This window comes from Chrysemys picta, unplaced genomic scaffold (assembly GCF_011386835.1).
Source record: "Chrysemys picta bellii isolate R12L10 unplaced genomic scaffold, ASM1138683v2 scaf5, whole genome shotgun sequence".
Classification (NCBI taxonomy): domain Eukaryota; kingdom Metazoa; phylum Chordata; order Testudines; family Emydidae; genus Chrysemys; species Chrysemys picta.
In genome coordinates this window covers 206,465-222,725 of record NW_027052712.1, presented here as the reverse complement: position 1 = coordinate 222,725, position 16,261 = coordinate 206,465, and positions in this window count along the sequence as shown.

Genomic DNA, 16,261 nt, shown 5'->3' with positions numbered 1-16,261 from the left:
AGCCAGCTGAGCTGGGCCAGCCACAGGTGTTCTGTTGCAGTGCTGATGTGCCCATTAGTTCTTCATCAAACAAAACCTCTCCCGGATTTAACTGGATAACCGCTGCTGGGTTGAACGCCTTTATATCACATTTAATATATCACATATTGGTTGGGTGTATGAGATCAGACATGTACCAGTAGGCATATTGAAATATCCTTGACTCTTAGGCACTGGCATTTGTAAGCTTGAATTAATTGCAGTAGTGGTGAGGGGAGGAAATAATTGCTTCATCTTGAAAAATATCTCTCCCACTGCACTGTTGCGCATACAGAGTTAAATTCTGCGGTCCCTGCTTAGAGCTTAACTCAGACAACATCCCACTGAGATCACAGCCATGTTGTCTGCATCAGCCCGGTGGCCCGACTTCAGCCAAGTATTTAAGCAGGGACTTCAGTCCATCCCTCTTCAGTAAAGCACAGGAATGCTTTGCTGTAGCAGGATGAACTACAGAATTGATGCAAGAATGGCAGGACTTGGTCCATAGATCAGAGTGACTGTTTTGTCATTGTAGCCAGTATCTCATAGTACTTCTGTCACCTCTCATCATAATACAGAAAAAAGTCAAAGGGCCTTATGCACCTAACTCACTTAGGTAAGTTTTATACGTTTTTCCTGTTTTCCACACACTGACCCACCTTGCCAAGGAGCTATGGCCCATTTTGTGTCTTGAGGATTGTTTTATTTATGTTTAACAGTTAAAAGAAAGCAAAGGGAGAAGAAGCCAGTAGGTGATTTAGTGGAAGCAGAGCAGGTACTCTATCTGTGATCACATCGGACTATTCTTTATTGGAGGGCGGCGTGTGCAGGAGTTTGGCTAGATTTTTAGGTGGATAGTTTTAAGATTTTAATGAAAACAAATTGAACTTGAGATGCTGGTAGTTTTCAGCTCAGCTCCAAGGTGCTAAATCATGTAAAGGTGGTTGGGAAAAAAAAATCCCCACCAACTTTTGAATGTGATTGCTTAAGTTCCTATTCAGAAATAAACCCCAAAAGGAAATTACAGTCACACCCTGATCTCTCCTCTTCCTTCTTATTTTCTATCATCTTTAATAGTGTTTAGCAGACCTTGGTTTTACTTCCTTAAAACGAACCTTCTCTTTTTCTTTAATTGTGTCACTTCAGTGTAAGTTACCAATAGTTAGCTGCAGTTTGAAGGTCTGAAGTTCAAAGTCCCCAGCCAAAAAGCCTCCCTGCAGGTTGCACTGATGTTTCTGTGACCCCGCAGATCTCTTAGAAGAGGCAGAGGTGACAATTAGGGCCTGATTCTCCACTCCCTTGCCCCCTGTGCAGTCTTTTATCTCTGTGCTATAAAATACAACCATTCTGGTTTGGGTAACGTTTCACATGTATAAGTGGCTACAAAAGGTGCGGGAAGAATCAGGGCCTCAGTGTCCCCACTGTGCTCTCTTCAGAGCACACACATGCAAGTCTTTACTGATTTGAAAGGTTCTACCGTTTTCAATGCTATAATGGGGAAGTCCACTAGACACACAGCGGAGTCTTTCAGAGTGATACATCTGCCCGTGTGTGTAATCAAGGCCCTACCTGAATCTAAAGGGACACTTGGAGCTGGAGGTGTGATTCTCACACTAGCTCTCATCAAGGTAGTGCACTAAAAATATTAATGTCGCCGTGGTAGCGTGGGCAGCAGCAAGTGAAAGGATGGTAAAACCAAAGCTAGTAACAGGGTCCTTCATAGGAACTTCCCCCCAGCCATGGGGGAATCAGGAGTCTGGGGGAGCAGAAACTCAGCTTACGTTGGAGGAGGAAAAGAATTAGCAATGAAAGGCTGCAGGACACTTTGGCCAAGGTGGATGAACAGCTGCAGAGGGAGGAGAGGCAGTTGCAGAGGGAGAAGGAGGCAATCCAGCATGAGGAAAGAATGGTGACACAGTTCCTGGAACATGACCAGAGGTTGAGGGGAGGAAGACAGAGCACAGCAGAAGGACCTTTTCAAGAGGTTGCTCACCCTCATGGCCACCAGGCTATAGGCCCCAGCTCCAGCTACTGTCCGAGAGCCCCACCACGCTCCCACATCCTGCAGCCTAGGCAGCTAATGGACAATTCTGGGGTTGGCTGGATCATGATCCAAGCAATGAACAGTTTGTGGACCAATCAAATGTACCCTGTGCAACAGTCCACCCTGTGCAATTGAGGCCCACATGTGCAGCACGCTCCAGAAGGGCAAGGAGAAAAGGCACACAGGGGGCATATAGTTCTGCAACCAGTGAGACGTAGCGGTGGCACTGTATATAGTTTGGCATTGTGGCACTTTTGTTGCTTTGGGTGTTTATTTAGCACTTCTTTTGTTGTATTGTCTTTTGCCTCTTGCTGGCAGCTGGGCAGCCTATAAGATTTGTAATTGTGATTTAAATACTTGTTTCAAATAAAGTGTTTTGTTTGCAAACAAGAACAAATTTCAAAGTTACAAGAACAGGCTTTATTAAATTAATAAAAAACACAATCCATGTCAGCAGTACATCAGCTGTATATAGAGCTACATTAACAGGTTTTATTAAATTCATAAGCTTCATTGACCCCTAAAATTGTGGGATAAGTATGGGAGAATTTGTATGTGATAGCTGCATTACTCATTCCCCTCATCCATAGCCCCTGCAAACCCTTCATGTGGGTGTACAAGGCATCCCTGATTTCCCTGGCATGTGGGGAGCCAGCCCCGTAAAGATAAGTGCACTTTCTGGTTGTAATGTTCCTGCAATCTAGCAGCGTCCTGAGTCCATGCCTGGCAAAATGGTTCTCCTTTCATCTTGCAGATGTTATGTTGTGCAGCGCACCGCAGGCCACAGTAATGCAGAAGGCACTGGTAACATTAGCATCCAAATGATTCTGAAGGCAGGGCTATCGTGACTTCAACCTGGCAAATTTGCATTTCGCCACCATCCTACAGCTACTGAGCGTGTTTCTGACCCTTCTTTTGTCAGGTCCTCTGAAATCAGGGTACGGTTTCATAAGCCATGGCAGAAAGGGTATGTGAGCTCCCCTAGAATAGCAGCGGGTACAGCGACTCCATGTATAATAATGTCATTTGAAGGGAATAAGTTCCCTGCTCATCCATGAAGACAAAGTCCTGATGTCCGAAAAACTCTGGCATTGTGCACCCTGCCAGTATGTTCCTTATTGGTGTCCATGAAACTGCCTCTGTGGTCCACCAGTGCCTGCATAAAAGTGGAGTACTACCCTTTTCAGTTTATGTACTCATTTGCTCCTTATGGAGGACAAACTATGGGCCGGTGAGTCCTATCGATAGCCCCAAAGCAGTTTGGGAAGCCCTTTCTCTCAAAGCTGGTGATTATGTCAGGAACACTGTTTATGCCAATCACCTTTGGGTAAACAACAGCCCTGGTTGCCTCACAAACCTCCACAACCACAGCCCTCACAAATGATGTGTCAACACCAAACTGGTTAGTCATGAACCATTAGCAGTCAGGGGTAGCCAACTTCCAGATAGATGAGCATTCATGTGTCCTGGTGCTGCAGAGTTGGTGCAAGTTGCCTACACAGGGTCGGGAACATCTGCTTCTTCATAGATAAGTTTTTAGAATCATAGAATACCAGGGTTGGAAGGGACCTCAGAAGGTCATCTAGTCCAACCCGCTGCTCAAAGCAGGACAAATCCCCAGACAGATTTTTTCCCCAGATCCCTAAATGGTCCCCTATAGGATTGAACTCACAACCCTGGGTTTAGCAGGCCAATGTTCAAACCACTGAGCTATCTCTCATCCCGGGTCTGCATGATGACATGATCCCATCATCCTGTGCTTGTGGCCCTGCTCCAGAAGTGCTAGTCTCCACGTGGGGAATATGCAATGATGACAGCAGGCATCAGCTGCATCCATCATGTTGTGGATGCCATGGCAGTGACCCTCTCTGAGAGCTGCTTTCTATAGCACAGATACTGCAGCCAAAACATCCACCAGCATCTCGCAGATGTTCTGCCTGAATCCTCAAATAGTGAAACGGCAAGCAGGAAAAGGTCTCCACTGGCGCTGGACTGACCCATATGGCTGGATCTGGTTGTAGGGAGTGGGCTAAGAACACTTCTGGTCAAGTGTCACAAGATGGACAGACAAGTTCTCCCACAATACATTATGAACCAAGCCCTAAAGCAGTCACCGTTACCTATGACACTAAGAACCCTGGGATATATGTCTGAAACGTGTCAGTGTTCCATAGTGTGGGAGTGCCAGCATGGGTATGAGATGTGCATAACAATGCAGTGTGGACACTCAAAGGAGGGCTTGGAATGAATGTGTTAGCAAGCCCGAGTGCATGGATCTGGGTATACTACGCAAGACTGACATACCCTCAGTGTCATAGCATATCAGAAGTAATGGAAACTGAATTTTCCTGTCTTCTGGATTTTCACTTCTTTTGCCATTTTTCCATGATGTGTACAATTTTTTTGTGGGGGGGGGGGGCGACTTTGGTAGCTGGGATTAGAGAACTGGTATTGGAATGTATTTCAAAGGCAGGGATGGCTGTAGCTGGGTTCAGTAGCTGTGGATAACGGGGTCAGGTCACTCTGGGGGAATGCTGGATGATAGTTCACCGGTGTGAAAGTGGGATCAAGTCACGCAGGAGGAAGTTAGGCACATGCTGGCAGTGACAGCTGTAACTCCTGTTTTGATTCTGCCCTTTTTCATGACCCCTGTGTGCAGTGTAAGATCTCTGAATCATCACTCAGACAGGGCCACACACACAGTGGGAGAAAGAGTTCCAGACCCATTTGTTGTTGGTTCCTTTCATTGTTAGGATGACTGAAAGGAGGAACAGGGAGTCAGCATGGTGGATTGCTGGAGCTCTCTCTATAGGAAACAGAAATTACTGAAACTCGACCCAAACCTCCTTTGATAATTATAGAAAACAGGCTTATAGCTATTTGGAGACGGGCCTGAGCTGCAAAGTTTGAGGGTGGCCAGCTTCAGGATTTGAGTCTGGCCCATTCAGTTTTGGATCCAGATTTTAAGTCGTGACCCATCTCTAAAAATATCATTGAGCAGTATGACTTAAAAACTGTATATAACTCAGAAATGTCAGTCAGCGGGGACTTCACTGTGCCTCTGAAAACGACAAACATAATTACACATACCACACTAGCTGCTGAAGTGAGATGCGTGCATCCGTATATCTGGCTGCTGGGTTACTGAGATTGCTTACCATGGCTCTTCCATTGTGCCACCAGAATGTCAATCTTTTGCTGGACTTTGGCATGTTAGGAATGTTACACATTGATACAAACTATTCCATCAGCCAGAATTTGGTGCATTAAGAATAACATGCAAGATCCCAGCAAAATGAGCAGCGTATCAACATGTAGCAATCTTTCCTATGCAATGTTGCAATAAAATACAAAGTCCTGTTGAAGTCAGCGGGATTTTATGAGGCATTCAGCTGTGCCCATGAAATAATCAAGGTTAAAGGCAGTACACAGACAAACACAGAATATCAAAAGTATTAACTGATCGTGTACAACAACATATGTATTTTTTAGAATTAAACAGCTTGGACTACTTTCAAATATGGTTTTTGAATTGTAGTAATATCAACCTTTTGATTGGAGCTAATCTCTTGCTAAATGATGGTGGCATAACTCAGCTAGTTTTGATCTAGCGATGCTGGGTTAAAAAGCAGACAAATCCTACTTTTAATTCCCCCTCCCCCCCATGAATTTGCTGGTTAATAATGAGGCAAAACAAACAAACACCATGTCTGCTCTAAGAAGGTAGGTCCTTTCAGCCACATGTGAATTTAAAATAGCTGAGTTGTAATAAACCCCCTGGATTTATAAAGGAAAATCTAACACACAACTAGAGCAGTGCTATAAGTGTCACTCTGACAAACAGCTGTGATTCATTTTGGTGCTGCAGTACAATGCAGAAAAGCCTTCTAAAATTAATCTTTGGGGACTCTATCCGGCTTTCCCATATTGCATATGCAGGATATGGAAAAATGCAGTGGGAACTGGATAAACTGCATTGCAAATGGATTTCTTGATTTTTACTTTCATAAACCGCATAAACCAATCACAATCTGCTCGTGTGGTGAGGGCAGGGATGTTGGGGTTGATTGCATGGTATTATCAAGACAATGGGGATCACCATATCACCTCCTGGTCCATCCCTGAAGCAGCTGGTGATACTGGTGCTCCTCTGCACTCCCTGAAAATATTAGTTAGCAGACTTCACCAATCCTCACTGGGCCTTGCCACATTAATGTGGGTACAGAGTAAATAGAAATGGAAATTGAGAAAACTAGTATTCAGCCAGTTCAGTTACACCCACAGTACTACATACAAGAAGCTATTAATAAAGTAATCTCCAATATTCTCCTTGCCCCTTTGTGCATGTGTATTATGAGACTGTATTTAATTACATGATCACACACTAGTTTTTCCATAAGACCCCTGCCTCATTCAGGGCACAGGATGAATGCACAAGGGGGCAGAATTAAGGTTGCTTGAGCAACCATAACTTTGGCATTCTTAACCTTTCTAGGACTTGACTCGGCAACCTAAATAACATTCTTTTAACATAGTTTTTGAATGCTTTTTATGTTTATATTTATAAATATAGGGAGGAATTTGTTGCATATCTGAAGGTTGAAGGCAATTTGGGTGAAAGTGATCTTGAAATGATAGATTTCATGATTAGGAAAGGGAAGAGTAAGAGCTTCAGAATAAGGACAATGGACTTCAAAAATGCAGACTTGAACAAACTCAGAGAACTGGTAGGTAAGGTTCCATGGGAAGAAAATCTAAGGGATAAAGGAGTTAAGGAGGTCTGGCAATTTCTCAGAGACAATATTAAAGGAGCAACAGCAAACTATCCTGATTTTTTGTTTTAAATAGGATGAATAGTAAGAGGTTAGTATGGCTCCATCAGGAGCTCTTTAATGAACGGAAAATCAAAAAGGAATGCTATAAAAAGTGGAAACATGGACAAATTGCTACAAAAATAGTACAAACATGTAGGACAAAATCAGAAAGGCTAAGGTACAAAATGAGTTACATCTAGCCTGGGACATAAAAGGCAATAGGAAGAGGTTCTTTCAATACATTAGGAGCAAGAGAAAGATGAAGGAAAGTGTAGGTCCTCTACTTAGAGGAAAAGAAGAGCTAATAACTGATGACATCAAGAAAGCAGAGGTGCTTAATGCTTATTTTGCTTCAGTCTTCATTCAAAAGGTAAATTGTGACCAGATACTTAACACAAATCATATTAACAAGGGGGAAGGAGTGCAAGCCAAAGTAGGTTAAAGAATACGTAGATAAGTTAGATGTATTCAAGTCAGCAGGACCTAATGAAATTCATCCTGTGTTACTTAAAGAATTAGCTGAAGCAATCTCAGAATTTTGAGATTATCTTTGAGAATTCATGGAGGATGGGTAAGGTCCCAGAGGACTGGAGAAGGACAAACATAGTACCTGTCTTTAAAAAGAAATTGAATTATAGACCAGTTGTCCTAACTTCAAAATGTGGAAAAATACTGGAACAAATTATTAAACTATCAATTGTTTAGCACCAAATGGGTAATAGGGTTATAAGCAATAGCCAACCTGAATTTGTCCAGAACATCTCATGCCAAATCAACCTAATTTCCTTCTTTGACAGGTTTACTGGCTTAATGGCTAGTGGCTAGGGGTGAAGCTGTAGACATGATATATCTTGATTTTAGTGTGGCTTTTGACACAGTCCCACATGACATTCTCATAAGCAAACTAGGGAAATGTGAACTAGATGAAATTACCATAAGGTGGGTGCACAGCTGCTTGAAATTCTGTACTCAAAGAGCAGAAGAGTAGTTATCAATGGTTTGCTGTCAAACTGGGGGATATATGTAGTGAGGTCCCACAGGGGTTTGCCCTGGGTCCAGCACAAGGCAATATTTTCTTTGGTGACTTAGATAATGGAGTGGAGAGTATGCTTATAACATTTGCAGATGACACCAAGTTTGGAGAGGTTGCTAGTGCTTTGGAGGACAGGGTTAGAATTCAAAATGACATTGACAAATTGGAGAATTGGTCTGAAACCAACAAGATGACATTCAATAAAGACAAGTAAAAAGTACTTCACTTAGAAAGAAAAAAATCAAATGCACAATTATAAAATGGGGAATAACTGGCTAGGCAGTAGTACTGCTGAAAAGGATCTGGGAGTTAGACTGTATCACAAAGTAAATCGTGTGAGTTAACAATGTGACACAGTTGTGAAAAAGACTAATATTCTGGTGTGTATGAACAGGCGTGTTGATAAGACATGGGAGATAATTGTTCCTCTCTACTTGGCCTCAGCAGGAGTACTGTGTCCAGTTCTGGGCACCACGCTTTAGAAAAGATATGGACAAATAGGTTGAGAGTCCAGAGAAGAGCAACAAAAATGTTAAAAGGCTTAGAAAACCTGACCTATGAGGAAAGGTTGAAAAAACTGGGCATGTGTAGCCTTGAGAAAAAAAGACTGAGAGGGGACCTCTTAACAGTCCTCAAATACGTTAATGGCTGTTACAAAGTGGACAGTGATCCATTGTTCTCCATGTCCACTGAAGGTAGGACAAGATAGGTTTAATCTGCAGCAAGGAATATTTAGGTTAGATATTAGGAAAAACTTTAATTATAGGGATAGATGAGTACTGGGGCAGTCTTCCAAGGGAGGTTTTGTAATCCCTGTCATTGGAGGTTTTTAAGAACAGGTTAGACAAACACCTTTCAGGGATGGTCTATGTTTGGTTCTGCCTCATTGCAGGGGGCAGGACTAGATGACCTCTCAAGGTCCCTTCCAGTCCTACATTTCTATGATTCTTTATGCAGATACTACACAACTTGCTGCCATTGCAATTCTGCAAAATACCTAGTATTCCATTCTGGGTGAGTAGTTTGGACTTCTTAGTTTCAATAATCCTAAATTCCAGATGAGACAGGATCATACTGTCTAATTCCTTTGGTGCACTCCCTTGTGAGCTTTGGCCATGTCAATCTTGAGCTGCTTTCACAGAATCTGGAGCCTCAAAAGTCAGGTTCTTTCCCTTATGTTTTCCTGGAATCTGTTATGTAGCCAGCTTCCTGAACATATATTTTTCAGTAGCTGGATCTACAAAATATTTATTGTCTCAGATCACGGAGACTGATGTTGCAAGTCAAAAAAATTACCCCATTGAAACTAAGTTTCGTTTTACTTGAATGTTACCCAAAGAAAGGAAGGTGACACAATGGGAACAAAGAGGAACAACTGTGCCAGAATGCTCAGCCTTGAGACTGTGACTTTTGTATTTCTCAAAAGCATCCCCATCCTAATCTCATCATGTTTGCTAGTAGGTGGGCAGTTGACTGAGGGGTTCTTGGAAGATGTCACGCTACTGATGTCTGACTGAATATGTCTAAAACGACCAGAAATTTCTGTTTCAAGAAGAGGTCAATGAGTCCAGAAAAGTTTGGATTTGGAAGTTAGTCAAAGAGGATGGCAAACCTGAATCTCATCTGTCCTTAAATTCCAAGGATGGAATGCAGGTCTCTTCTGGGCCAGACACACTGTCTGGGGAGAGGATGAGAGAACAAACAATACAAGAGAGATATGTAGTCATGTTGTTTAATGCACTCCCAGAAGCCACTCAGATACTATGGTGATGAGTGCAGTATAAGAACCTATATAGAATAGAATTGCATGTATCTGCATTGCAATATTGGGCCAAATCCAGCCCAGTGTAAGGCCTTGGCTACACTTACCCGCTAGTTCGGCGGCTGGCAATCGAACTTCTGGGTTCGACTTATCTCGTCTAGTCTGGACGCGATAAGTCGAACCCGGAAGTGCTCGCCGTCGACTGCGGTACTCCAGCTCGGCGAGAGGAGTACCGCGGAGTCGACGGGGGAGCCTGCCTGCCGAGTGTGGACCAAGGTAAGTTCGAACTAAGGTACTTCGAACTTCAGCTACGTTATTCACGTAGCTGAAGTTGCGTACCTTAGTTCGAATTAGGGGGGTAGTGTAGACCTGGCCTAAGAGGGTGAAGTTCTTACAGGGGAAATCTAGACTAGTCTCTTTTCCCGAAAATGCTCACTGTTGCTGTCACCGAGGGGGAAAACACTGCTGGCTGCCAGCATCCTATCAACACTACTGCTGCCCGTGTTGGGGCTGCACTAGTGATTGCAGAGGTGAGAACTGTAAGTCAAGTATGTCTAATGTAGATAATGATTTTCAGAAAGTAACCTGTGCTTTTCCACATCAGACTAGTGTCACGTTGGTCCCTGCACATGCTGTGCAAGTTTCTTTATAGTTTTTTTACTTAATGCAGCACTTGATCCCATCCTGCAGTGCAATACTTATTTTATTTGTTAATGAAAACAGATTTGCAATCTGGCCTGAACTGTGGTGGTGAAAGGCTTAATCACAATTCATCATCTGGTCTGTCCCTCTCTAGAATATTCACAGCTGTATGTCAAGGCAGCATATTCTTTGATAATATCTTGCACTCATATAGCACCTTTTCATCTATAGATCTCAAAGTATTTTACAAAGGTGTATAGGTATCAATATCCCTGTTTTATTGCTGGGGTAGCAGAGGTACTTCTCCATGGTCAAACAGTGAATCAGTGTTGGAGTCAGATGCCAGAAACAATGACAGTTGCACCTTAAGTTCCCAATTGAGATTGAGGCCCCACTGTGCTTGGTACTGTGCAAACATATTGTAAGAGACAACCCTGCCCCAAAGAGTTTACTGTTTAAATAGACAAGAGGGAAAAAAAGAAAGGAAGTAGTATTATCCCCATTTTACAGCTGGGGAAATGAGAGGCACAGAAAGATTTAGGGTCTGAGCCAAAGTCCATTAAGCCAGCAGGAATCCTTTCATTGGCTTATTTGGGTTTTGGCTCTATTAATCCTTTATGGTGCATGTGTACTGACAGTTATTGTCATGAACTAATGGTAGATCAGTGACTCTATTCTCCAGATCTTGTGTCAACTGCCTAGTTCTTCCCAAAATTAATTTTTCATTGTTAAATGGAAAAAGGAAAGGTTATTGAGCGGACAGTAAGGATGATGCTTATTGGTGCTAAGATGGTTTTATCTGACAAAGAAAGGCAGGGCCTCTGTGCTTGTAGTGAACAAAAGTGATTGCTTTTAACTGCTAAACAGTACACAGAAGATATTTAACTGTGTACCCTGCTGGTCTGGTTCCCGCTGTACATAGACACAACTTGTGAACCCCACCCTCACTTCCCAGGTTGAAACCTGACCTCTTCACTCTGATTCTACATTGTCATGTTCTTATTTTAAAATGATGGTTACTTCGCAAAAACCTAGCGGTGTCTGCACGTTCACTTCTAGGGTGACCAGACAGCAAGTGTGAAAAATCGGGACAGGGGATGGGGGGTAATAGGAGCCCATATAAGAAAAAGACCCCAAAATCGGGACTGTCCCTATAAAATCGGGACATCTGGTCACCCTATTCACTTCCAATATACTGAAACAAGCCTGAGTGATAACAGAGGAGACTGAAGATTGTACCACGAACAGCCAACGTTGCAACTGGGACTGTCCCCAGGACTCACCGGAAAGATACAATGCAGACTCCGGTGGGCCAGGTGAGGATGACAGAACTCTTAGAGTTGACACTGAATGCACAAGCTTCCTCCTCCTCCTCCTCACTGTGTACTACCTACAACTGGCAGAGATCCAGCCTGTGCTTTCATCTGAAGGTTGTGCCGTCTCTGAAGAGAAGAACAGGGATTCAGTTCTAGATTTCACTCCTCTGGAAAACAACTGGGGTCATTTGTGCTAAAAACATTTCACCATGATTTAGCTCCACTTTCAAAGCTTTGATAATTCTCAGTCAGATTCTCAGATGGTGTAATTTGGCATAACTTCATTAACTTCAGTGGAGTTACAGATTTACACTAGCTCGGTATCTGACCCACTATCTTCTCCCACGCTTTTCTCTGTGGGATCCAACAGTTAACATTAAGCATTGGTTGAGCACTTGAGAACATTTTGAGTTCTACAAGCATGATATAGAGTCATTTTACATTATTCATTATTATTATTTATTTATTTTTTGTATTGCCATAGCATCTAGGAACCCCACTCATGGACAAGCACCCCATTTCATTAGGCACTGTAGAAGCACACAACAAAAACACTGTCCCTGCCCCAAAGAGCTTACACTGTAAGTATAAGACAAGAGACAGCAGATAGAGATAGACGGATTGGGGAGCAAGGAAACAATGAGACATTATTGATCAGCATGTTAGGCTGTGATCTCAGCGCACCAGCAGCCCAGCCATAGTCAAGTTTTTTGTAGGCATCACGTGTTACTGCTAAAAGACAACATTGTAGAGCCTAAATTTACAACATACCCAGTGATACGTGCCCATATATCTGAGATGAGAATTGGGACCAACATATTTTCCAAATGAAGAAGTAAGCCTTGAGAACATGAATGTGTCCTGTACTTTCTTCCTGAAGAAACTTGCCTCTTTCCTTGGCAATACTGAAGAAACAGTGTTATCCTTATTCAGTGCTGGGTGAATCATTTGATCATTTTCATATTATAATTATAATTAATGATATTATATTTAAAGAGACAGGCACATCTCTCTGTTCTTGTGTGTGTTCAGATGTGCTTCATTTGCCATGCCCCAGATTCCACTGGGCAAAATGTTAATGTATTAGCTTCATCCCTCTCTTAGAACAAGCTTAATGACAAAAATTTGGGATTCTATTACCTGACCTTCAGGGGTGCCTTGATGTCAACTGGCAGAGGGCACGGGATTTGTGTGTGCATAGGGTTTTACAGGGAGCTCCTGTAATAATAGTTCACCTACGGGTGGACTCAACATAATACATAATAGACTCTACAAACTACATAATAGCTCACCTAAGGTAGTACTCTATCGAGAGCCACTAACCTACTGGTCGTCACAATCATCGTGACATATATGTATGGATAATATTTAAGGAGTTATGTGTCTATACTCAAAATTATATTCTTAAATTCCTGGAGTTAAGGGCAGGTCACCAGGAGGGGACATACCTCGGAAATGTTCTTTTCAGGCAGAGGTTGACTGACACTTCCCTCTCTGTTTGGCCATGTGTGTATTGTGTATCTTGTGCCTCACAATGTATGGTTGTTTGCATATATAGCCAGATGTGTACTGAGAGACTGCAAAATCTACAAGACAGCAAATCTGCAGGAACAAACAAACAGCATGGAGGTGCCCTGTTTATGAATAAAGACAAAGGAATGTTCTGGTATACCTAGAAGTACAAAAGCACACACTGGATCCTTCACTTAGGAGGCAAGTTGACAGCATAGTAGTCTCTATGGAAGGAGTGTCACAGCCAGCCTGGCTGTAAATTGCTGCAGGGATTTTGGGTGAGCAGTACTTGGTTAAACAGGAGAGTATCTTGTTAATTAAGTCTAGACTCTAGAATGCATGATATGATTTTATTTGATAAGTAACTGTTGCCAATACTTTTGCTTGCTATCACTTGAATCTCTATGCTACATTAAATAAACTTATACTTGATTTCACTATAAATGAATGGAAGTGCTCTGAGTTAAGCAGAGCAGTGCTCTGAGGTGAAACTGGCAAACTGGGGTGTACTGCTCTTTTGGAAGCAGCGGATCTGTGGATACTGTGGGTGTCCAGTGGCTGTGGGGCTGGACATTCCAGGGAGATGCTCAGAAGGCTAAAGGATTGGAGTGTGCCTACAGCTGACCTGTAGAGTAACAGCGGGACCTGCAAGGCCTAGAGGGGAGTGTTTGTGCTGCCCGTGGAGCTGGGGAGCGACCCACAGCAGGCACAGACATGACTCCTTCATGCTAAAGGCAGGTGGTAGCGAGGTGCCTCACAATCCTGGGCACCCCAGGAAGCATCACAGAGTCATAAAATGTAACAACTGTGTGGAAATTGCAAACCTCAATTCAAATAGGTCATGCAGCAGTGCCCACAGTAAATCTCCTTTGCTAACGTTTGGGCTTGTAGAATTGCAAATGCAGAGACTTTGGTTGCTGGGTCAGTGTCTCTGTTCCAGCTAAGTTCTGCTTGGTAGAGACAGAGGGAGGGGGCAATGGTGGGTTTAAACCACTTCTGTGCTTCCCTTACTTTCACTCAGGCTAGGGGCCTGCCTAACCCCTGGTGCAAGCTGTGTTATGGTTATGAAGGAGGATAGCATAGGTGTCCCTTAGGTGAGCTCTACACCCCCCGGGAAACCCTCTTTTATCAGGGTTATTTCCTGGGGGTTGGTTCCACCAGCTCAGCGGAACCTTGATGCTGTCTTTTATGCTTGCAGAAGCACTCACCACTCGGCAGGACTGGATCCACTGATTCTCTGCCCCTTTGCTCTTTGTGTTTACACCTGTGTAAAATGCGTGTAAAATGCTACCAGATCAGAATGATGGCCTAAATGATAACACAAGGCCAAGGAGAATCAAGACCTTTGGAACAGGATTCTGATGGCACTTACAGCACTGTATGTCAGGAGAAAGCCTCTTGAAGTCAATGGAGTTACCCCAGTTTAAAAGGGTGTGAGTTAGAGGAGAATCAGGCCCATTTTTTCACACCCTCCTCCTCAAGGAGAAAGGATGTGGGCTCTGAAATGTGATGCTCTTTTATTTGTATGTGGGAGACTGTTAAATTGTGTTACTTGGCCCAGAACACGCGTCTATTTTCTCATGCCAGATTAATTAGGCAGGTGGCAGGGAGGGACCAATAGCTGCAACCTGACAAGATGCTGCAATTTTATATTTATGTCAGTGCTAAATCTGCAAATGAAAAAATAAAACTCCAGCCACTATCATAATCTCATAGGGCTGAAATGTCTTTATCAACCTTCCTTTTCTTCTTACTTCTCTACTGAGGATTGTTGTTAACGCTGTTTGAAAAAAATTCAGAATGCTACTAAATGTGGGAGGAAACAGAGCCCGGTAGGAATTAACCTGCTGATTAGCCTGAGTGAAAGGAACAGCAGTAGGGTTTACTCTGTGAAGTGGGCTCATGTGATTGATGGAATCACATGATTAGTCTGAGCAGGCTGGCATCTTGCTTCATTACTTGGTGGCTCGTTGTGAAATTGTGCACATTTTCTAAAACTAAACCCTTCCACAGCTTTTCTGTGGTGTTCATTTCATCTCATTCACCAGGAAAGTGGCTTTGCCTGTTTCTTTGGTGCCATTTAAAAAAAAAAAAGAAATTTGTTGTTCCCGAAATGTGCGGGATTATAAATCCCAGTGACTGAAATTCTCTATTTACGGGTACAGCCTGGGCAGCAGCGGTGCTAGCTTCCCCACGCTGCCCCATCAATGTGCCTAACCCTGCCTTGGAGCGCTCATCTCTAGTTTGAGCCTCAGGCCAAATCAGTCTGGTCTATCTGCTGAACCTGCCATGTGAGTTCTAATGAGTGTCAACTGCGGGGATGTTTTGTGTGATGTTACAGCTGTCTACTAGGCACTGGATTGTGTCTACTGCAGGGAGAAGAATGAAAAAGCAATCTCACAAAATACTTTCCTAGATAAACAACTTCACTTTGAATCATTGGTTTTGGTGGGCTCAGATTATTCATTATTTGTGAATATTTGGGCGACTGCCAGTAGTCATGAAGATATTTGTGAATCCTGAAAGTTTTGCAACTTCACAACTGACATGGATGATTTGCTATTTGTCATTCTCCTGTTAAAGGGTTAGTCGTTCAAACATGAAACAGAGACAGTATCACATGGCCAATCATACACCATGGATTAGGAACCATGAAAAGTAAGTAGTTGCAGTGAACCTCATCACACTGTCTGAAAATTGTTCATCCAACTATTTGGCGAATATTTTTAAACAGTGACTACATATGCAGGAGCCAGGAATGGGTTGCAAATGATTTGTGAACTAAAACCCAAAAAGACGATATTTGTCAGATTCTTGCTTTGACAAATACTATCCAACTATCCTTGAGACAAAGTCATTTCAGGCAAGTCACTGAGAAACCATCAGCTACTAACACCAATCTAGCTGAATGTAAGCGATCCGTTTCCATTTCTCACATGGGCGGGTGATTACAGCATAAACATTTCATAAATGAATTTAAGACTTGTGCAGGCCTTAGGAAACCTGCACAGAAAGAGAGACTTCAGACCTGCTGTGTTAAATAAGTGGACATGCACAGCAGAAAGGATCCTCCTGCCTTTCTTACACTTACCTTAAAACACTGTGGGCTCCACTTTCAAA